Genomic DNA, 23,420 nt, shown 5'->3' on the forward strand with positions numbered 1-23,420 from the left:
GGGCTTTGATGTATTACACACAGCTTTTATAGAAAAACTAAAGGAAAACTTAGCACCATTTAAAAGTTGAAACTACAAAAAATCTGTAATCCTTTAAAAAGTACTGAAAGAATCTTAAATAAAAAAATGTTGTCATAATAAAATGTTTGCGTAACTTGGCTATACGGTGAAGCTCTTTATCAAAATCTATGTTTCTTTCCAAAAATTTTAATGTATATGCAAAAATTGTTTAAAACCTTTGACATGATATTCAAAGAAATAACGTTTTTGTTGACCTTCTTTATGTTTACTGTTCTAGACTTCTAAAAATACTTCATTCCATTTCTCTTAGCATCAATCACCAAAATATGCTATTAAAGTTGAAGTTGGCAACTCTTAAATGCTAAAGAACTTCTAACCAGTCAAAATCTGAAAAAAAATCCTCAACATTTAACTCAATGCTCCCCCACCATTGTTTTTGAATAATGAGAGAAGAGAAAAAAGCTCTTGTCAATATTCAACATTGGGAGCTTAGGCTGAACATAATATTAGGTCCCCTTTCGTTTCCACTTTTACTACTACCACTATTAAGTGAGCATCAACAATCTTCTCTTTCTCTCTTCTTCTCTTTGGCTTTTCCTCGAGTGAAGATTAAAAATTTTAGAGTACAAGGCAGAGTCTAAAATAATGCAAGCAAGAGAGAGATAGTGAATGTTCAGTTGAGGTGAGCAGCAACTCCCTTAACATCAATGGCACATTTTCCGTTTCCAATGCTTAAGTGGAAAAGGAAAGAGCTTAGATTGCGTAAGCCAAAATGCCCTCTTTTAGATTTGCCAGCAATCATAAGGGTTTTAAAAAACTCAAATTTAAAGAAGAGCATTTTGACTATTGGAAAATTCCAAGACATTCTGTCTAATAAAATCAATGAAGTTTTGGCAACCTCTTTAGTTCTTAATAAGCGATCGGCGGGCGAACATTAAAAAGACGGTAATCGGACGGTCGGCGGTCGGTTTTCGGTTAAGTCAAACATTAAAATACCTATTCATTGTTAAAATAACTACAAAATCAGAACAACTAAATAGTTATGAGCTATTTGAAAGATGTTTTGTTTAAAAATATCCACAAAAAAAAAAGGTTTGCCATGCATTTTGCTTTTCGTTCGTTTGTTACTGCGTGTGTGCCGTTTGCGTACTAGTGTCGTGAGTGCATGTAAGAACAAAAAAAAAAAAAACTTGAAAGACTATTGCGGTCCGCTAAATTGGTGTTCGGTTTTCGCGATAAATGATGGCAAGCAATAAACAAGAAAAGGTTGTAACAAACCTTTTGAGTGAGAAGTTCGGGGAAAAAAGTAGATGGTGACTTTATCAAAAGAAAAGTTCAAAAAAAGAGGAAAAACAAATAAATGTAAAGCTAATAGTTATAATCGTTGGCTGTAAAAATAATCCTATGCCTTATTCTTTGCTATAATTTTGTGCATTTGCCAAGTGCCTTTAGTCAAATTCATGCCATTTGTTTGTTAAAGCAAAGTTCCTTTACCAACTGCCATACAAAACCAATTGAAATGTATAAAATCAGTACAGTATGGCTCAAAATATGAATTAAATAAAAAAAAAATCATCAGCTCATTACCAATGTTGGGGTCCGCGTGTGTTCGTTCTTTCGTGTGCATACAGTTCTGCCGGCAGAACTGCGGACGTCGTCATCGTTGTCGTTGTTGGCATCGCTATGTGTTTCGTGCTGCGCGAGTGTATAAACAAACCCCCTGACTAAAGCAAAGCTTTTGATTGTTCAACTCATGGCAACAGGTGAGTGTAGGTGAAAGTAAACAAATGCTTGTATGGGGATGGGGAAAAGCAAAAACATAAACAACAAAAGCTGCTCTGGTGGTATTGAAGTGTTTTGATGAACAGATCTTTATGTTCGCATGGGTGGCAGCACATAACAGAAATATGTATGCTGTTAGCAGGGTAGGCATGTTAGTGGTTGAGAGACTAACATTTGTATATAACATAAAAGTGTTTGAACGAATACATGGTTACAGTGGTTGGTTAACTGTTGAGGCATGATATGGTCTGGAATGTAAAAGAAGTAGTCTTTGAATGTGCACAGCGATATGTAAAGAAAATTTGGTCAATTTTTTCCTATTGAAACATTTAGTCCTTTTTAAGCCAAATATTATTTGGGGATGTTTAAAACTTTAGTTTTGCTGAATTTTTTTTTCAAAATTTTATTTTTATAGAAAATTTTTTCAATATACTGTCTTTTTTCTATTTGTCAAAATTTTATTTTTATAGAGAATTTAGTCAAAAATTTTTTTCAATGGTAAATTTTGTCAAAATTATTTTGCTCTGGAAAATGTCAGAATTTCTTTTTTAAAGAAAATTTCTCCAACATTTTTTCAAATTTTTTTTTTCTTTGGAAAATTTTCTAAAAATTTCGTTTCTATAGAAAATTGAGTCTTAATATTATTTTTAAAGAAAACTAATTCAAAATTATGTTTTTATGAAATTTTTTAAAATTTTATTAAAAAAAAAAATTTGGTCAAAATTTTATTAAAAAAAAAATTTGGTCAAAATTTTATTAAAAAAATTTTTTGTCAAAATTTTATTAAAAACATTTTTTGTCAAAATTTTATTAACAAAAATGTTTGTCAAAATTTTATTAACAAAAATGTTTGTCAAAATTTTATTAACAAAAAATTGGTTAAAATTTTATTTCTATTAAAACCTTTTGTGATTTTTCAAACATCTTCCAGCTCAGCGCGAGATCATATTCAATGCTTTCTATTCAAAGAATATCATGGCAAACAATTTATAAAAGTTGAGCAATTATTTTTGTATCAAAACTTTAGCACAATTTTTTTTGGAATTTTTCAAAAATTTGGAATTCAAAATTTTATTTTTGTTGAAAATTTTTTAAATTTTTTTTTTACAAGGAATTTTTAAAGAAATTTTTTTTTTAATAAAAAATTTTGAATTTGTTTTTTAATAAAAAAAAAATTTTGAAAAAATTTCCAAAGAAATAAAATTTTGCAAAAAATTTTTATAGAAAAAAATGTTGACAAAATATTCCGCAGATATAAAATTTTGCCAAAACTTTCTATAGAAATAGAATTTTGTCAAAATTTTCTGTTGGAAAAAATTTGAAAAAATTTTCATAGGAAAATTTTTAAAAAAATTTTGTATAGGAAAAAATTTTTTATAGAAAAAATTTTTAAGATTTTTATAGAAAAAAAAAAAAAATAATTTTGCCAACATTTTCTAACGAAATAAAATTTTGTCAATTTTTTTTTCTGTAGAATATTTACAGAAAAAAAATTGACAAAATTTTCAATATTTTCTATAGAAATAAAATTTTCTGTAGAAACATATTTGGCAAAATTTTTAATAAAATAAAATTTTGAAAAAAAATTCAATCGAAATAAATTTTGAAAAAAATTTCAATCAAAATAAATTTTTGAAAAAAATTTCAATAAAAATAAAATGTTGAAAAAATTTTTTAAAAATTTTCCTATAAAAAATTTTGACAAAATTCTATTTCTATAGAAAATTTTGGCAAAATTTTATATCAGCAGAATATTTTGTCAAAATTTTCAGTAGAAATAGAATTTTTTCAAAATTTTTAATAGGAACATTTTTAAAAAATTTTTTCAAAATATTATTTTTATTGAAAATTTTTTAAAAAATTTATTTTGATTGAAAATTTTTTTCAAAATTTATTTCGATTGAAAATGTTTTCAAAATTTTATTTTATTAAAAGTTTTGCCAAATATGTTTCTACAGAAAATTTTGTCAAAATTTTATTTTTATAGAAAATGTTACCAAAATTTTGTTTCCATAAAAAATTTTGTCACAATGTCACAAAATTTTGGTAACATTTTCTATAAAAATAAAATTTTGACAAAATTTTCTGTACAAACATATTTGGCAAAACTTTTAATAAAATAAAATTTTTTTTATTTCGTTAGAAAATGTTGGCAAAATTATTTATTTCTATAAAAAATCTTTTAAAATTTTTTTCTTTAAAAAATTTTTTCCTATACAAAATTTTTTTAAAAATTTTCTTAAGAAAAATTTTTTAAAAATTTTTTCCTATAGAAAATTTTGACAAAATTCTATTTCTATAGAAAGTTTTGGCAAAATTTTTTATCTGCGGAATATTTTGTCAAAATTTTTTTCTATAAAAATTTCTTGCAAAGTTTTATTTCTCTGGAAATGTTTTAAAAAATTTTTTTTATTAAAAAAATAAATTCAATATTTTTTTAATAAAAATTTTTTTTTTCTAAAATTTTTTCTTAAAAAAAAATTTTCAAAATTTTTTCTTAAAAAAAATTTTTCAAAATTTTTTTCTTAAAAAAAAATTTTCAATATATTCTTCAAAAACATTTTTTTTAATTGTTTTTTTTTTGTAAAATAAATTTTTTAAATTGTTTTTTTTTTTTATTTTTTAAATTTTTAAAATTGTTTTTTTTTTTTTTTGTATAGAAAATTTTGGCAAAATTCTGTTTCTATTGAAATTTTTTTTTCCAAAAATTTTTCTTTAAAATTTTGTTTTTTTTAAATTTTTTTTATAAAAAATTTTGTCAAAATTTTATTTGCATAAATTTTTGTTTCTATGAAAGATTTTGTCAAAATTAAATTTTTATTTAAATTTTTTTTCAAAATAGTACTTTTATGGATTCTCTAGAAAATTTTTTCAATTTTTTTTAAAAAAAATGTATCAAAATTTTATTACTATAGAAAATTTAAGTAAAATGTTAATTTTTATTGGATTTTTTTTCAAAATTCATTTATATTAAAAGTTTATTCAAAATTTAATTTTCTTGAAAAATTCTGTGAAAATTTCTTTAAATATAAAAAATGGTCTTAAAATTTTTTTCTATTGAAATTCTCTTTCCTTTATTTTTATTGAACTTTTTTCAAAATTTTGCAAATTTGCCCATGAACATTCCATTACGGAACTAGGGCAAACTTCTCACAAATCAATGAATGTCCGATTCTATTTTAAAGCTCAATGATAAGGGACCTCAGTATAATAGCCGAGTCCGAACGGACTCTGCTGCAGAGCGACACCTCTTTGGAGAGAAGCTTTTACATGGCAAAGTACCTCACAAATGTCGCCAGCATTCGGAAGGGATAACCACCGCTGAAAATTTTTCTGATATTCATGCCAGGATTCGAACCCAGGCGCTCAGCATCATAGGCGGACATGCTAACCTCTAGGCTACGGTGGCCTCCAAAATTTTACTTCTGTGAATTCTAAGATATTTTTATACCCTCCACCATAAGATGGGGGGTATACTAATTTCGTCATTCTGTTTGTAACTACTCGAAATATTCGTCTGAGACCCTATAAAGTATATATATTCTTGATCGTCGTAACATTTTATGTCGATCTAGCCATGTCCGTCCGTCTGTCCGTCCGTCCGTCCGTCCGTCCGTCCGTCCGTCCGTCCGTCCGTCCGTCCGTCCGTCTGTCTGTCGAAAGCACGCTAACTTCCGAAGGAGTAAAGCTAGCCGCTTGAAATTTTGCACAAATACTTCTTATTAGTGTAGGTCGGTTGGTATTGTAAATGGGCCATATCGGTCCATGTTTTGATATAGCTGCCATATAAACCGATCTTGGGTCTTGACTTCTTGAGCCTCTATAGTGCGCATTTCTTATCCGATTGGAATGAAATTTTGCACGACGTGTTTTGCTATGATATCCAACAACTGTGCCAAGTATGGTTCAAATCGGTCCATAACCTGATATAGCTGCCATATAAACCGATCTTGGGTCTTGACTTCTTGAGCCTCTAGCGTGCGCAATTCTTATCCGATCAGAATGAAATTTTGCACGACGTGTTTTGTTATGATATCCAACAACTGTGCCAAGTATGATTCAAATCGGTCCATAACCTGATATAGCTGCCATATTAACCGATCTTGGGTCTTGACTTCTTGAGCCTCTAGAGGGCACAATTCTTATCCGATTTGAATGAATTTTTGCACGGAGTATTTCGTTATGATATCCAACAACTGTGCCAAGTATGGTTCAAATCGGACTATAACCTGATATAGCTGTCATATAAACAGATCTGGGGATTTGACTTCTTGAGCTTCTAGACCCCTAGAGGTCGCAATTATTATCCGATATGCCTGAAATTTTGTACGATGGATCCTCTCATGACCATCAACAAACGTGTTTATTATGGTCTGAATCGGTCTATAGCCCGATACGGATCCCATATAAATCCTTCTCTCTATTTTACTTCGTGAGCCCCAATGGGCCCAAATTTATATGAATTGGCTGAAATTTTACACAGGTCTCCAACATATAATTTAATTGTGGTCCGAACCGGACCATATCTTGATATCGTTTTAATAGCAGAGCAACTCTTTTCTTATATCCTTTTTTGCCTAAGAAGAGATGCCGGGAAAAGAACTCGACAAATGCGATCCATGGTGGAGGGTATATAAGATTCGGCCCGGCCGAACTTAGCACGCTTTTACTTGTTTAATTTGTGTTTAAATTTTATTTTTCAGCAGAAAATTTTTCCTAACTTTATTTCAAAAGAAAATTTTTGAAATTTTTTTTTTCTGTTTTCATATGTTTAAAAATATTATGTCTCTAAGAAATTTTGTCTTCATTGTCTACATTTTACATTAAATTTGTTTTTTTTTTTATTTTTAATTTTTATATCTTTTGTGGAAACACCCACATTTTCCATTCGTTCCCTAAGCAGGCAAGGTTTTGTTTTTTGCCTCTACAGGGGTGCGGGTGTGCGACTTTGTAGCTGTATGTGTTTCCACTTGACTTCAAAGCTCATAATTTGTAAGCGGTGTCACTTTGTTTGCCTTTTTTTTTTGCTATAATGCCCAGAGCCTCCTCCCCTTCCGATAACATATTCGTTGCATGAATTTGCCTTCCCATGCACGTTTGTGCCACAGTTTCCATTGTTGTGTTATTTTCTACTTTTGGGTTGCTTTAGAGAGCAAAACAAAAAAAAAAAAAATGTCAAACACATTGGCTGCAAGTCTTTGTTTTCTGTTTTGTTTTGCAATCTTAATATTGGTGTGTGTGTGTGAGCAATACGTGTGATATCCTTTTGCTGCATATTTCCTACATATTTGAATTGTGCAGTTTACAACAAATGTCAGCAACAACAATGAAAAGCATGCAACCAAGCAAGCATCTGTACAATTTGACTTCTTTGGCTTTAGGCCTAATGCAATCCATTATCTAAGAAAATATGAGAATCATGTATTTCAATATTTGTAAAATTCCATGTGCACAAATGAGGACGATGGTATGCAAAAGTGTCTTGCGATAGAGGAATGAAATTGAAATAGAATAAAATGAGATGAATTGAAATGAAATGATTGAAATGAATGAAATGAATGAAATGAATGAAATGAATGAAATGAATGAAATGAATGAAATGAATGAAATGAATGAAATGAATGAAATGAATGAAATGAATGAAATGAATGAAATGAATGAAATGAATGAAATGAATGAAATGAATGAAATGAATGAAATGAATGAAATGAATGAAATGAATGAAATGAATGAAATTAATGAAATGAATGGAATGAATGAAATGAATGAAATGAATGAAATGAATGAAATGAATGAAATGAATGAAATGAATGAAATGAATGAAATGAATGAAATGAATGAAATGAATGAAATGAATGAAATGAATGAAATGAATGAAATGAATGAAATGAATGAAATGAATGAAATGATTGAAATGAATGAAAAGAATGAAATGAATGAAAAGAATGAAATGAATGAAAAGAATGAAATGAATGAAAAGAATGAAATGAATGAAAAGAATGAAATGAATGAAAAGAATGAAATGAATGAAATGAATGAAATTAATGAATTGAAATGAAATGAATGAAATGTATGAAATGAATGAAATAAATGAAATGAATGAAATGAATGAAATGAATGAAATGAATGAAATGAATTAAATGAATGAAATGAATGAAATGAATGAAATGAATGAAATGAATGAAATGAATGTTATGAATGAAATGAATGTAATGAATGAAATGAATGAAATGAATGAAATGAATGAAATGAATGAAATGAATGAAATGAAAGTAATGAATGAAATGGAATGAAATGAATGAAGTTAATGAAATGATTGAAATGAATAAAATGAATGAAATGAATGAAATGAATGAAATGAATGAAATGAATGAAATGAATGAAATGAATGAAATGAATGAAATGAATGAAATGAATGAAATGAATGAAATGAATGAAATGAATGAAATGAATGAAATGAATGAAATGAATGAAATGAATGAAATGAAATGAAATGAATGAAATGAATGAAATGAATGAAATGAATGAAATGAATGAAATGAATGAAATGAATGAAATGAAATGGATGATATTAATGAATTGAATGAAATGAATGAAATGATTGAAATGAATGGAATGAATGAAATGAATGAATTGAATGAAATGAATGAAATGAATGAAATGAATGAAATGAATGAAATGAATGAAATGAATGAAATGAATGAAATGAATGAAATGAATGAAATGAATGAAATGAATGAAATGAATGAAATGAATGAAATGAATGAAATGAAATGAAATGAATGAAATAAATGAAATGAATGAAATTAATGGTATCTTAATAGCAGAATTTCCCTATTTTTCTGCAATTTTTTGGAATAAGTGCTGAATTTTTGGTCTCCAATTAGTCCCTCACTTCCATCCCTGCACCTTTTTGAAAGGTTTTGTATATTACCAAAATTTCTTGAAATTTCATCACCCCCTTTGCTTTGACCCTTTTGGTTTTATTTTGCTGCATTATACTTAAAAGGTTAGTTTTAGTCCCCAGGTGTTATTCTAGTCATGCTATGGCAAACTTTAGACTGTAAATGATTCTTAGTTTTTGCTTCTTATGGAGAGTAGATACTAGTTTGTTAGGTTGTACTTTTTACCAACAACTTTCATTCCAAATGGTAGTAGAATGATAGTAAAGAAAGTTTTATGCCAATATGAGTGAGTCTTCGCATCTGGTTTCTCGGTGAAACTTATTGTTTGGTCGATTAGTCGCTTAGTATGTCGTGTAAGGGATTATTTATATATAAACATAACTAATTTAAAGAATGGGCAGCCTGTGGGAAAATGGGTAAGTAAATAATGGGACTTTATTCTGAATTTTAAGTGATGACTGGCTGGAAAGTTTCGATGAAAGGGTAAAATGAAAGAAATCTCAGTTTTAAGGTGGCAACAATTAAAAATAAAATGTTTCCATTGAAATTTTCTCTAAAAAAATTTTCTATGAAACTTTTTTCCAAAGAACAATTTTCTAAGAAACTTTCTTTAAAAAAATCCATAAACTTTTCTCTTAAGAAAAAATTTTTATGAAATTTTATTTAAAGAAAAAATTTTTATGAAATTTTCTTTAAAGAAAAAATTTTTATTGAAATTTTCCCTTAGGAAAAACGCTTTATGAAATTTTCTCCTAAGAATGATAGAGTTTGAGCCCCGGTGAAAATAGGGTACTACATTTTTTGATATCCGAAGGGGGGAGGACGCTCCCCCATAACCCAATTTTCAAAAACGCGAGATATCGGAGATACGTGGACCTATTAAAGCGAAATTGTCAATGCTGTCTTATGGTACCTCAATAACACGAAATTGGAGTTTGAGCCCCCGGTAAAAGAACAGTACTACATTATTTGATAAACGATTGGGGGGGCGGACCCTCCCCCATACCCCAATTTTCACAAAGTCCATATCTCGGAGATACGTGTACCTATTAAAGCGAAATTGTCAATGCTGCCTTATGGTACCTCAATAACTCGAAATTGGTATACAATTTTTGGGTCAAAAACCCATTCCAAAACCCTCCTGGACTGCCATGTTTAGCTGTATCTATGAAAGGTATCAAAAGAAAGGTATTTAAGAGTAGAGTACGAACTTGGTGCACAAATTTCGCCCAAAGTGTTCAGGGGGGTTCCCTACCACCAAAAAATCCCCCAACAGGACTCTTTTACCGCTTGGGCAATATTGGTTAAAAAATGAAAGATATTTAAGATTATTCCTTGACGTCTAAGGGAAGTTGAGTACTCATCTGTTATATGAATTTGGTCGAAGGTGTCAACGGGACCTCCACAACCTCAATAACCCCTTAATCGGGCATGAATGTCCAACGTCACAAAATGTGTATCAAATGAAAGGTCTTTGGGAGTTGACTACCAATCTGGTACACATTAGGGATAGAGTATGGTTTATCCAGTCTCTAAGGACCGGGTCCAGCCGGTTATGGTCTAAGAATTGGATCAGTGTGTCGATCCGTACATTGTTAACAGCCCCCTCGATGTCAATCGACCAAACCTCTGTGGCAAGATTGGTCCAAATTGGTCTATAATCTGATATAGCTCTTATATAAACCGAACTCCCGATTTGAGATCTGGATCCCCTGAATGCCGCGGTTGTTGACCGATTTGACTAAAATTTGTCACGTAGTGTTTTTTTTATGAATTTCAGCCTCTGTGGTAATTGTAGGTTAATTCGTATTATAACTCCTATATAAACCGATTTCCGATATATATTCTATGGCCCCAAGAAGCTTCAAATATGGACCTTTTGAAAAATATACCGATTGATCCAGTATCACTTTCTGATTCGATTTCGCTATGTCCGTCCGTCTATCTGTCCGTCGGTCCATGTTAATTTGTGTACAAGCTACAGGTGGCAATCTTCATACGATCGTCTTCAAATTTGGTACAGGCATGTTTTTCGGCCTGGAGACGAAGCCTATTGAAGTTGGAAAAATCGGATCAGATATGGATATAGCTCCCTTATATATGTTCGTCCGATTTGCAGTAATAATGCAATAAAATGGTCATTTGTTAATTGATTCTCTCGAAATTTGGTAGGAAGGTTTTTTTTATGACTATCAATATTATTGATGAATTTCATGGAAATCGGTTCAGATTTAGATATAGCTCTCATGTATATATATAGCCAGATTTTACTCTTAGAGCAATTGCAAGCGCATTTATTGACCAATCTTCCTAAAATTTTGTACAACACCTTCCTCGATGACTACCGCAATGTCTGAGAAGTTTGCTTGAAATCGGTTCAGATTTGGATATAACTCCCATATATATGTTCGTCCGATTTGCAGTAATAATGCAATAAAAAGGTCATTTGTTAGCCGATTCTCTCGCAATTTGGTAGGAAGGATTGTTTTATGACTCTCGACATTACTGGTGAATTTCATAGAAATCGGTTCAGATTTAGATATAGCTCTCATGTAGATATATAGCCAGATTTTCACTCCTAGAGCCATTGCAAGCGCATTTATTGACCAATCTTCCCAAAATGTTGTACAACACCTTCCTCGATGACTACCCCAATGTCTGAGAAGTTTGCTTGAAATCGGTTCAGATTTAGATATAGCTCCCATATATATATTCGTCCAATTTGCAGTAATAATGCAATAAAATGGTCATTTGTTAACCCATTCCCTCGAAATTTGGCGGGACGGATTTTCTTATGACTCTCGACATTACTGGTGAATTTCATAGAAATCAGTTCAGATTTAGATATAACACTCATGATATATATCGCCCGATTTTCACTCCCAGAACCATTGCAGTCGCATTTATTAACCAATTTTCCCAAAACTTTGTACAACGCCTTGCTCTACGACTTCCACATTATCTGAGAAGTTTGCTCGAAATTGGTTCCGATCCAGATATAGCTCCTATATATATGTTTGTCAGATTTTGGGCAATTTCTAATAATGTTGTCATTTGTCAACCGTAGTTATTACATTTTGAACATATTTTCTCGCCGATGTCAAAATTGGTTTAGAATTGGATATAGCTCCCACATTGTAGGGTATTGTATAGTCGGCACCGCCCGACTTTTGCCCTTCTTTACTGGTTTTTACATTGAAAATATCAATCAATCCATATATTGGGTTGCCCAAAAAGTAATTGCGGATTTTTTAAAAGAAAGTAAATGCATTTTTAATAAAACTTAGAATGAACTTTAATCATATATACTTTTTTTACACTTTTTTTCTAAAGCAAGCTAAAAGTAACAGCTGATAACTGACAGAAGGAAGAATGCAATTACAGAGTCACAAGCTGTGAAAAAAATTTGTCAACGCCGACTATATAAAAAATCCGCAATTACTTTTTGGGCAACCCAATAAAACATTCACACCTTATTCAAATCTTCCCCCATTTTCATTTTCATTCCCTTTACATTTCCATTTATTCTATTTATAACACATTTCCCATTATCGTAAGTGAACATTCTTCCGTTTTTTTCAACCATGGATATGAGTGCTTTACCATACTTCTTTTATAGCCTATTAATAAATGTAAGACTCGAATAAAATCTATAGCATACTTATAGGCTTATGATAAAAGAGTTCTTTTATTAGCAGAAAATATGTTTGTGGTGAGTATGCGCGGGTCAGCGAGAGAAAATATTTAAGAAGGGAGAGCATTTTTCGAAGGGTTTTGAATGCTAGAAAGGAGTTATGATACTTTTTGTAAATTTTGATAGCTAAGAAGAGTGTTAATACATACAAAGTCTATTAATTTTCTCTTTTGTTATTTTGAAGAGTTTAACCGAGGTGAAAAATGTGTTGGGGATATTGGGAACATTGTTGATAAAGGGGCTAAGGTTTTCATACAAAATGTTGATGATAAGAAGCATTTTAAATGTTGCTAATAATGACCTAGACAACAGGTGGTTTGATGAAAAGTGATTTCCAGGAAATATTATTACATACAACAAATAAAAATTTGTTAAAGTTACGGGAATCCACCACCATGGATTTTTCTTAAAATTAATAAAAATTAACTTAGTTGAAGCGTACGTGTTTATTTTACTTACAAGATTTATTCGACCTTCTTAAGGCCGTAACAAATGTGCAAAATTTCAATCAAATCTGACAAAAATTGCGGCTTTAAGGGGCTCAAGAAGTCAAATCGGGAGATTGGTTTATATGGAGGCTATATCAGGTTATAGACCGATTTAAACCATACTTAGCACAGCTGCTGCAGGACATAACATAACACTATGTGCAATATTTCATCCAAATCGAATGAAAATTCCGGCTTCCAGGGGCTCCAGAAATCAAATCGGGAGATCGGTTTATATGGGAGCTATATCAATTTCTGGACTGATTTCGACGGTACTTGGCCCAGTTGTTGCAAGTCATAACACAACATTATGTGCAAAATTTTAACCAAATCTGACAAAAATTGCGGGTTCTAGGGGCTCAATAAGTCAAATCGGGTGATCGGTTTATATGGCAGCTATATCAGGTTATAGACCGATTCGGATCGTACATGGCACAATTGTTGGAAGTCACAACAAAACACTATGTGCCAAATTTCAGCTAAATCGGATGAAAATTGAGGCCTCTAAGGACTCAGCAAGTCAAATTGGGAGATCGGTTTATATGGGAGCTATATCAGGTTCTTGACCGATTTGGATGTTAGTCGGGACAGTTGTTGAAAGTCACAACGCAACATTATGTGCAAAATTTCAGCCAAATCGGACAAAAATTGCGGGTTCCTGGGGCTCAAGAAGTCAATTTGGAGGATCGATCTATATGGGAGCTATATCCAAATCTAAACCGATATGGCCCATTTGCAACCCCTAACGGCGTAAATCGATTTTAAGTATCTGTGCAAGATTTCAAGTTTCTAGCTTTACCCGTTCGACCGGTATCGTGATTTTGACAGAGGGTCGGAAGGACATGACTAGATCGACTCAGGATGTCGAGGCGATTAAGAATATATATATACTTTATGGGGTCCTAGATCAATGTATCGAGGTGTTACAAACGGAATGACTAGATTAGTATACCCCCATCCTATGGTTGTGGGTATAAAAAAGTTATACTTTCTTACCACAGATATTAGAAGGCACAAAAATCATTAATTGCGGCTTCTAGGAGCCCACGAAGTCAAGTCGAAGGACCATTCATCCCTCCCATGAAAAGAATCCTCGATGTCCTTATCCCAGCCGGCACCGCATACTCGTCCGGCATTCTTAGAGATATACCGTTATTTAGTGGCTCGGATTAGACTCCCAATCCAGTCACTGACTCCATTTTGGAGCCATTAGTGAAGATCTAGTTCTAATCCTTCTCAAACACAGTATTCGCCCTCCATTCATCCCTCCCATGAAAAAAAAAATCTTAATGCCCTTATCCCAGTCGGTACCGGGACGTAATTTTGTCCACGGCAACTTGTGATGGCTGCCCATTGGCTCTCCTCCCAGCCTTGTCACTATCGGGATGCTTAATAAATTAAAGGTTGAACTACCTGGCGCATCTCTTCGGTTTAGTAACAGTTACTTTGCCAAAATTGGCTGAGGTCCTATCATTCCTTCTAACGAGTCTTCCCTTCTAATGGGGTTCGGTAGAAACTTAACAGTAGACCATAGCTTGCCTAGACCGGTGCCCGTGCCTGTATCGGGAAATTGGGCAGCACTTGGGGCATTCCATTGGCAGGTATAAAGCGAGCGGCTGCTGCGTTATTATGTCTTGGGATTTCCTCTCGGCAACTTGCACATTTGAGGGGGCGTCAGTTTGATGATTGATGTACTCCCTGAAGCCGGCCTAATCGGCCTTCTTCTGAATGATAAACGTCCGGCACTCAAAGTTTTTGAAGTCGGATGGTCGACCCTTGGTTTTTTTTACGCTTATTTTTAGGATTGTGGCCATCGTAGCGCAGAGATTATCTTGTCCGCCTATGACGCTGAATGCCTGGGTTCGAATCCCGTCGAGACCACCATAACATTTTCAGCGGTGGTTATCCTCTCCTAATGCTGGCGACATTTGTGAGGTACTATGCCATGTAAAAACTTCTCCCCAACAGAGGGGTCGCACTACGGCACGCCGTTCGAACTCGGCTATAAAAAGGAAGGAGGCCCCCTATCATTAAGATTACACTTGAATCAGACTGCACTCATTGATATGTGAGAAGTTTGCCCCAACATTTAAAGCATTGGCTTTAATTGTTTCTTATGAACCCCAAACATGTTTAGCAACATGTTGCGCAACATGTTGCCTGGTTATGCATCACTTCAAAGTGTTGACAATGTGGAAACTCTTAGGTCATATATAAACTCACCATCACAAAGCACATGCCAACAGTTTAACGGTTATCCTGAGCGACAAAGGATTCTCTAGATTCGAAGCGCATACAGCAGGATTTACGCAAATCGTAGCGGTGACGAAGAAAAGCAAAAAAAAAAACAAAAAATTAAATCATATACGAATTCTCAAAAAAAAAGAAAGTGGCATTAAAGCTGAAAACAAATTTCACACTTACTCGTGTGCTTGTGTGTGTGCTCGACTTTGATGAGTTAATTGAGTATAAAGAATTTGGCATACATTGAGAATTTTTTTCATTCAAAGAAATGCTAAGGGAAATTTCTAAGGAAATTTATGATTAAATTGTCTGCTGGAAAATATTGAATTAGAAAAAGTGGGTGTGTGCGTGTGTGTTCTCTTTGCATTATAAAAAGAAAGTAGACTAGACAAGAAATTGCAGGGGGAAATTGGTAATTTATGATATTAAAGGAGTCGGTGATGGTGATGTGAAGACAGATAAGTAAAAATTTTACTAAAGTTTGAAAAAGCCAATTGAAACAAATAAAAATTCTCTAAATTTTGGTGTTAAATGAAATTTTAAAAACCCAAGCTGTTGATTTTGAAGGGCTGAGTGCTGGTATTAGATTACGAGAAATTCTACAACCATACGGATTGTGAAAGAAATCTTATGAATGAAGTGATTGAATGAAATTTCAACATTTTCCTAAATTTGTGCAGAATCAGGCAATTGTGTTAAAGGTTAAACGAAGCATTTTTGTCGTAAAATACTTGAAGAAATTTTTTAAAAATTTATGGCAAAACTAGTCCTCAAAAGGAATTTGACAAAATTGTGGAAATTAAAGGAAAATTTTAAAACTAAAACATAAAATAAGAAAAATTGAATTAAAAATACACAATCGTTACTCAAAACAAAAATTGATACAAATTGATTTATGGTGTAGATTGATTATAAAAAAATTTAAAAATCCTTAATGCCTAAGTGTTGATAAGAGCAAGAATTTAAAAGGTCTACAGCATCCAAAAAAAAAAGAGAAAAATTAAAAAAAAAATTGAAACTTGTGTTTGAAAATCTTAATACAGCATTTTTTCTTCATTGTGTGATTTATACCAAAACTGACCTACTTAAAACAGTGTAAATTTTAAAGAATTTGGGGATACAAATTCTTTTCTATAAAGGTAAAGATGAAATTTGTGTACCAAAAATGTTGTTCTTCATATCTGACACCTACACCCGACCGTACCATCCTATAAGGGTTATTTTTTTTCTTGCAAATAAAGAACCGTTGCACTCTTCATTAATTAGTGAGCATGTGGATGCATGTAATTTTTTAGTGACATTGCAATCTGATGAGGCCTCTGGCAAAGGCCGAAATTGCGATCATTGCAGCCCACCCCAATATATTTAACACACCACGTTGTTGAGACTCTTTAAAGGGTTTTTGTTGTTTTGCTTTCCTATATGAAATAGAGGCAAACAATAAAAACATATTGGTCATGCCCACCTGCAATGCACGGGGCTGAAAGGTAGGCATTTTGATAAGATTACGGTTCGATGATCTGCGTTCATGTTTGAAATGCAGGACCCTGTATTTTGATTTTCATAAATTGTGTTCTGAGGCGAAGGAGGAAGTTTTCCAATATGAATAAGGATTTTATGTAGATTTTTGAAAAGTTTAAGAAGCTTGAGCATATGTTCAACGGGTTCAAATGACCAGAGAAAGAGGTCTGCGCCACTGGTTTTCGAGTATGCCTAGGTTAACACACCGATCACTACTGTTGATCGGGTTATTCTTTCCAACGCCGTCGATTCGATGTCGAGCCGTCCTGATTTGGTTAACGCAGAGGCAGAGGTAAGCATGTCCGCCTATGATGCTGAACGCTTGGGTTCGAATCCTGGCGAGACCATCAGAAAAAATTTTCCGCGGTGGTTTTCCCCTCCTAATGCTGGCAACATTTGCGAGGTACTATGCCATGTAAAACTTCTCTCCAAAGAGGTGTCGCACTGCGGCCCGCCGTTCGGACTCGGCTATAAAAGGGAGGCCCCTTATCATTGAGCTTAAACTTGAATCGGACAGCACTCGTTGATATGTGAAAAGTTTACCCCTGTTCCTTAGTGGAATGTTCATGGGCAAAATGTGCAATCTACGGCCAATGCGTCCTATTTGGCTTCGTAGGTACCAGATCGGTGGATAAATTCTCTTATTCGGGTGGTGACAACCATGATGTACCATCGAGTTCTCTTGATGGTGTCCCTTCTGATAAAGTTCCTTTTCCTGATTGCGTCTCTGCCGATGACCACACGGATATGGTCGACCACTCATCGCGGCCGGTTGTCTGCAGGTTCTCGTTGACATCTTTAGCTGATGTTCACAATGGTATCCTTCTTGATAATGTTGATTTGCCTGATGGCATCTCTCCTAATGAAACCGCATGTACGTAATAACGGTTAACTATGACGGATGTTTCTATATCTGCGGTGACGACCACTGACCAGTCTTTGCCGCCTAGTGCCGACTACTCATCGCGGCCTGATATAAGCAGGCCGCGATGAGTAGCCGACAAATTTCGGCGACATCGGACAATAAATGCGCCTTTTATGGGGCCAAAACCTTAAATCGAGAGATCGGTCTATATGGCAGCTATATCCAAATCTGAATCGATCAGCCTAATCGGCCTAACACAACTCAATGTCCCAAATTTCAGCAAAATCGGATAATAAATGTGACTTTTATGGGCCTAAGACACTAAATTGGAGGATATATGGCAGCTATATCCAAATCTGGTCCAATCAGGGCCAAATTGACGAAGGTTATCGAAAGGCCTATCACAACTCAATGTCCCGAATTTCAGCAAAATCGTTATGGGCCTAAGACCCTAAATCAGCGGATCGGTCTATATGGCAGCTATATCCAAATCTGGACCGATTTGGGCCAAGTTGCAGAAGTATGTCGAAGGGCCTAACACAACTCACTATCCCAAATTTCAGCAAAATCGGATAATAAATGTGGCTTTTATGGGCTGAAGATTCTAAATCGGAGGATCGGTTTATATGGCAGCTATATCCAAATCTGGACCGATCTGAGCCAAATTGGCGAAGGTTGTCTAAGGGCCTAACACAACTCACTGTCCCAAAATTTCAGCAAAATCGGATAATAAATGTGGCTTTTATGGGTCTAAGATCTAAATTGGAGGATCGGTCTATATGGCAGCTATATCCATATCTGGGCCGATCTAGGCCAAATTGACGAAGGATGTCGAAGGGCCTAACACAACTTACTATCCCAAATTTAAGCAAAATCGGATAATAAATGTGGCTTTTATGGGCCTAAGACCCTAAATCGGCGGATCCGTCTATATGGCAGCTATATCCAAATCTGAACCGATCTGAGCCAAATTGACGAAGGTTGTCGAAGGGCCTACCAAAACTCACTGTCTTAAATTTCAGCAAAATCGGATAATAAATCTGGCTTTTATGGGCCTAAGACCCTAAATCGGCGGATCGGTCTATATGGGGGCTATAGCAAGTAATAGACCGATTTGGACCATACTTGGTACAGTTGTTAGAAGTCATAATGGAACACCATTTAGAAGTCACAACAAAACACTTTGTGCGAAATTTCAGCAAAATCGGACAAAAATTCCGGTTTGTAAGGGCTCAAGAAGTCAAGTCGGGAGATCGGTTTATATGGGAGCTATATCAGGTTATTGACCGATGTGGACCGTAGTTTCCGCAGTTGTTGGAAATCATAGTAGATTGCTACATGCTCAACTTCAATCAAATCGGACAAAAATTGTGGCTTCCAGTGGCTCAAGAAGTCAAATCTGGAGATCGGTTTATATGAGAGCTATATCAGGTTATAGACCGATTCGAACCGTACTTGGAACATTTATTGGAAGTCATAAGAAAACACTTTGTGCAAAATTTAGTCTAAATTGGACGAAGATTGCGGCGGCCATGGGCCCAAGAATTCAAATCAGAAGATCGGTTTATATGGGAGCTATATCAGATTATAGACCGATTTGGACCGTGCTTGGCCCAGATGTTAACATAACAATTTTACAATATAAGCTTTACAATATAAGTGCCTTTATCTGAAACTCAAATGATCTATATTGGGCTACGAATTTCAGTTTGGATGTAAGATGTACTCCATTCTAAAAATACTTTATTTCAGACTGATATTCTCATGATGTCTGATTTAGGGGTGTTTTCGGCGGTGAGATGGTCCCCCAGTCACTTGGCCCTGAAAAAATATCAGCATCGTGCTCTTCTCTCAAATAGCATTTTTTTAAACCCCATATTGCCATTGGTTTTGAGGGGAGTTTACAGGATGGGGCGTCCCCCAAACACATGGTCCAGAGATTGGTTATGAAATTCGTTTTCTTATCTCGTATCCCTTTCATTTGAGCCACATATTGACATGGTCGAAAAATTGTTACCCTTTGGGTGGTGTTTTGTGGAAGGGGTGGTCCTCCCAAAAATTAGTCCCAAAAGTGGGTATCAATTCTTGCTCTACCCCCCAATACATTTCATTTAAGCGCCATATTGACAAAGTCGGTAAATATGCCCAATTTAAGGGTGTTTTGGGGGGTGGGGTGGTCCCCCAATCACTAAGACCGGAAAATATATCAGTAACGTGCTCTATTGTCATATATTTGAACCCCATTTTGCCATTGGCCTCAAAATTGGATATAAAATTCGCTTTCTAATCTCAAATACCATTCAATTAAACCTCTTATTGAAAAAGCCAACAAATATGTCCGTTTTGGGGTATGGGCCCTAAAAGCAATGAATATCGAGCTCCACTGTCTTGAAGACCCAAATTGTCTTGGTGAGCAAATACGTCCTACTTGGAGGTTGTTATGATGGTAGGACGTCCCCTAGACAGTTGGTCCCGAATGTTGATGTCAGCTTCATGGTCTCCCAAATAGCCTTCATTTGAGCTCCATTTTTCCATAGTCGGAACACATGACCGGTTTGGGGTGTGTTTGGGGGATTGGGCGGCCACTCAGTGACTTGGCTTTGAAAATATATATCAGATTCGTGTTCTACTCTAAAATACCTCTTATTCGAGCCTCATATTGCAATGGTCAGCAAATACTTCCTATTTGGGTGGTGTTTTGGGCCCATAGACACTTTTCCCGAACATTGATATCAGATTCGTGCTTTACTTCTAATGACATTTCATTTGAGTCCCATATTGCTATGGGTGTAAATGTGTCTTTTTTGGGGTAAGTATTTGGGGGGACCCCTAAATACTTGGTCTCACATCTGGATGTCAGATTCGTATTCTACACTCAAATACCTTTTATTTAAGCCCCATATTGGCATGGTCAGTAAATAAGTCCTGTTTGGCGATTGTTTTGGGTAAGTGGTGGACCTCTAGAAACTTTGTCCCAAATTTGGATGTCAGATTCGTATTTTACTCGCAAATACCTTTCATTTGAGTCCCATATTGCCATGGTCGGGAAATATGTCCGATTTAGGGGTGTTTTGGGGGTTGGGGTGGTCCCCCTATCACTTGGTCCGACAATTGGATGTCAGATACGTTTTCTTATCCCAAATACCTTTCATTTGAGTCCCATATTGTCGTGATTGGTCTAAATATATGTTTGGTAGGTTTTAGGGTGGGGCGGTACATAGGGGGTCCGCCCCACCCTCCGAAATTTGAATACCAAATTTTCGTTTGTAGGTTACCATAAGAGAGCACACAAAATTTCGCTTAAATCGCACCACCCATCTCCGAGATCTGACGTTTCTGAAAATTAGGGTAAGGGGGAGGGTCCGCTCCCCCTTCAGATATCAAAAAATGTAGTACCCTATTTTCACCACGGGACCATTGTGAAAATTTGGACCAAGTGCGAAAATTTGAAGAAAATCGGTTCAGCCGTTTCTGAGTCTATAAGGAACACACAAACAAATACAAATTGATTTTTATATGTAAGAAAATTTGAATTCCTTCAAGTAAAAAAATCATATCTCCCATTTAAAATTCTTGGCTAACTGTTGACAAGTTAGCTAAGAAGATTTTCACAAGCCACATATTTTTAATTCCAACACAGGTCTTCTTAATCCAATTCCAAGAAAATGTTAACAAAAATTCCAGGAAAAATTATAAAAATAATGCCAAGCCCGTGGTTTCTGCTGTTACGAAAATCTTCATTATTTAGCCTTGATTTATATGAAAATTCTCTGTCATGACCTTGGAATCTGTGAGTGCGTCACACTCTCAAAATTCTTTAAAATTGCCATAAAAATAACAAGAGCTTTAAAAAAAGCCATCAGAACCACCATCACCAAGTTCACCACTGCCGCCACCATCACTACCAGCTTCACTAAACTCGTCGTAACCATCACCATGCCATTAGTTAGTCACTTTCACTTCGTTGAGTGTTTTCTCTGAAAAGTTTCCAAATTTAATTTTACACATTTAAATTTAAGGATTTTGCTTTTTCGACTAGAGTTTGTGTGACTGTGTGTGTGTGTGTGTGTGTGTGTGTAAGAGAGAGAGTCAGAGTGTGTGTTTGCGGTAATTGTCTCCCAAGAACAATCATTAATCATTTTGAAGCTTTTATACGCTTGTTTGCGAAAGAAGGAGATGAGAGATGCTTTAGAGTTGTTTTGTTTGTGTGGGTGTATGAATCGGTGACAGTATTGCCATGTTGGGTGTGTAGTGATTAAAGTTGCATTGGGATGAATATCCATAACAGTAGGCCTATCCATAAAGAACTAGATGAGACTGAAAGGTATTTGGAAGTTAAACGCTCGTACTGAAAGTCGTTCCACAAGTCATTGTGGAAAATGTACTCAAATTGTACAGAAATTACTGCCTCTAAGTTATCCAAGAATTCAATATGGGAAATCGGTTTATACGAGAGCTAATCGTGGACGGATTTGAAATATATTTGTCACATATATGCGATATAGTCCTTGTGAAAAATTTGCCAAATCCGATGGAATTGGAGATTAGAGGCTCATAGAATCAAATCGGGGGACCAGCATAGATGATAGAACAGATGTATGGTCAAAAGAATGGCGACAGAAATTAAGACTGAGTGTCTGACTGACAAACAGATTGACTGACTGACTGACAGACAGATAGAAAGATGGGCGGACAGACAGACAGACGGACAGACTGACGAAAGGACAGATACAAGCACTGAAGAATGGAGAGACAGACGGACGGGCGGAGAGGCTGAAGGATACATGAATCGCTGGACGGGTGTTTGGACTGATAGATGATGGGACAGACGTATGATCAGAAGAATGGAGGTACAGACAGACAGACTGTCTGACTGACAAACAGATTGACTGACTGATTGACAGACAGATAGACAGATGGGCGGACAGACAGACGGACAGACTGACGAAAGGGCAAATAGAGGGACAGAAGAATGGAGAAACAGACGGACGGGCGGAGAGGTGGAAGGATACATGAATCGCTGGACGGATGTTTGGACTGATAGATGATGGGACAGATGTATGGTTAAAAGACTTAGAAAGACTGTCTGACTGACAAACAGATTAAGAGACAGATGGGTGGACAGACGGGCGGATTGACGAAAGGACAAATACAAGCACAGAAGAATAGAGAAACAGATGGGCGGGCGGTGAGGCGAAAGGAAACATGAACCGCTGGACGGATATTCGGACAGACGAATGATCAGAAGAATGGAAGGACAGACAGAAACGAAGACAGACTGTCTGAAAGACAGATGGGCGGACAGACAGACAAACGGACAAACTGACGAAAAGACAGATACGAACACAGAAAAATGGAGAAACAGACGGACGGCTGGAGAGGCAGAAGGATACATGAACCGCTGGACGGATGTTTGGACAGATAGATGATAGGACAGACGTATGGTTAGAAGAATGGAGGGACAGACAGAAATTAAGACAGACAGGGTGTCTGACTGACAAACAGATTGACTGACTGATGGACAGACAGATGGGCGGACAGACAGACAGACGGACGGACTGAGGAAAGGACAAATACAAAAACAGAAGAAAATAGAAATAGACGGTCGGGCGGAGAGGCAGAAGGATACATGAATCGCTGGACAGATGTTTAGACAGATAGATGATAGGACAGACGTATGGTTAGAAGAATGGAGAGACATACAGAAATTAAGACAGACAGACTGTCTGACTGACAAACAGATTGACTGACTGATGGACAGACAGATGGGCGAACAGACAGACAGACGGACGGACTGAGGAAAGGACAAATATAAGAACAGAAGAAAATAGAAACAGACGGTCGGACGGAGAGGCAGAAGGATACATGAACCGCTGGACGGATTTTCGGACAAGTAGATG

At 35.1% G+C, this 23,420-nt stretch overlaps 1 protein-coding gene across 4 annotated transcripts in view; it reads left to right on the forward strand.

Moving 5' to 3' along the window:
- LOC106084131 (uncharacterized) overlaps positions 1-23,420 on the forward strand; it is a 700,945-nt gene that overhangs the window by 11,521 nt on the left and 666,004 nt on the right. Inside the window, exon 1 of one of the 4 annotated variants that reach the window (XM_059366370.1) lies at positions 1,699-1,784. The exons of 2 other annotated variants lie outside the window; for them this stretch is intronic. The gene's annotated coding sequence lies outside the window, so the exon portion shown is untranslated. Of the gene's footprint in view, positions 1-1,698; positions 1,785-15,155; positions 16,274-23,420 lie in introns of those variants that run through there. One more of the 4 variants, XM_059366368.1, reaches the window with a different exon arrangement.

Source organism: Stomoxys calcitrans, chromosome 4, assembly GCF_963082655.1.
Source record: "Stomoxys calcitrans chromosome 4, idStoCalc2.1, whole genome shotgun sequence".
Lineage (NCBI taxonomy): Eukaryota > Metazoa > Arthropoda > Insecta > Diptera > Muscidae > Stomoxys > Stomoxys calcitrans.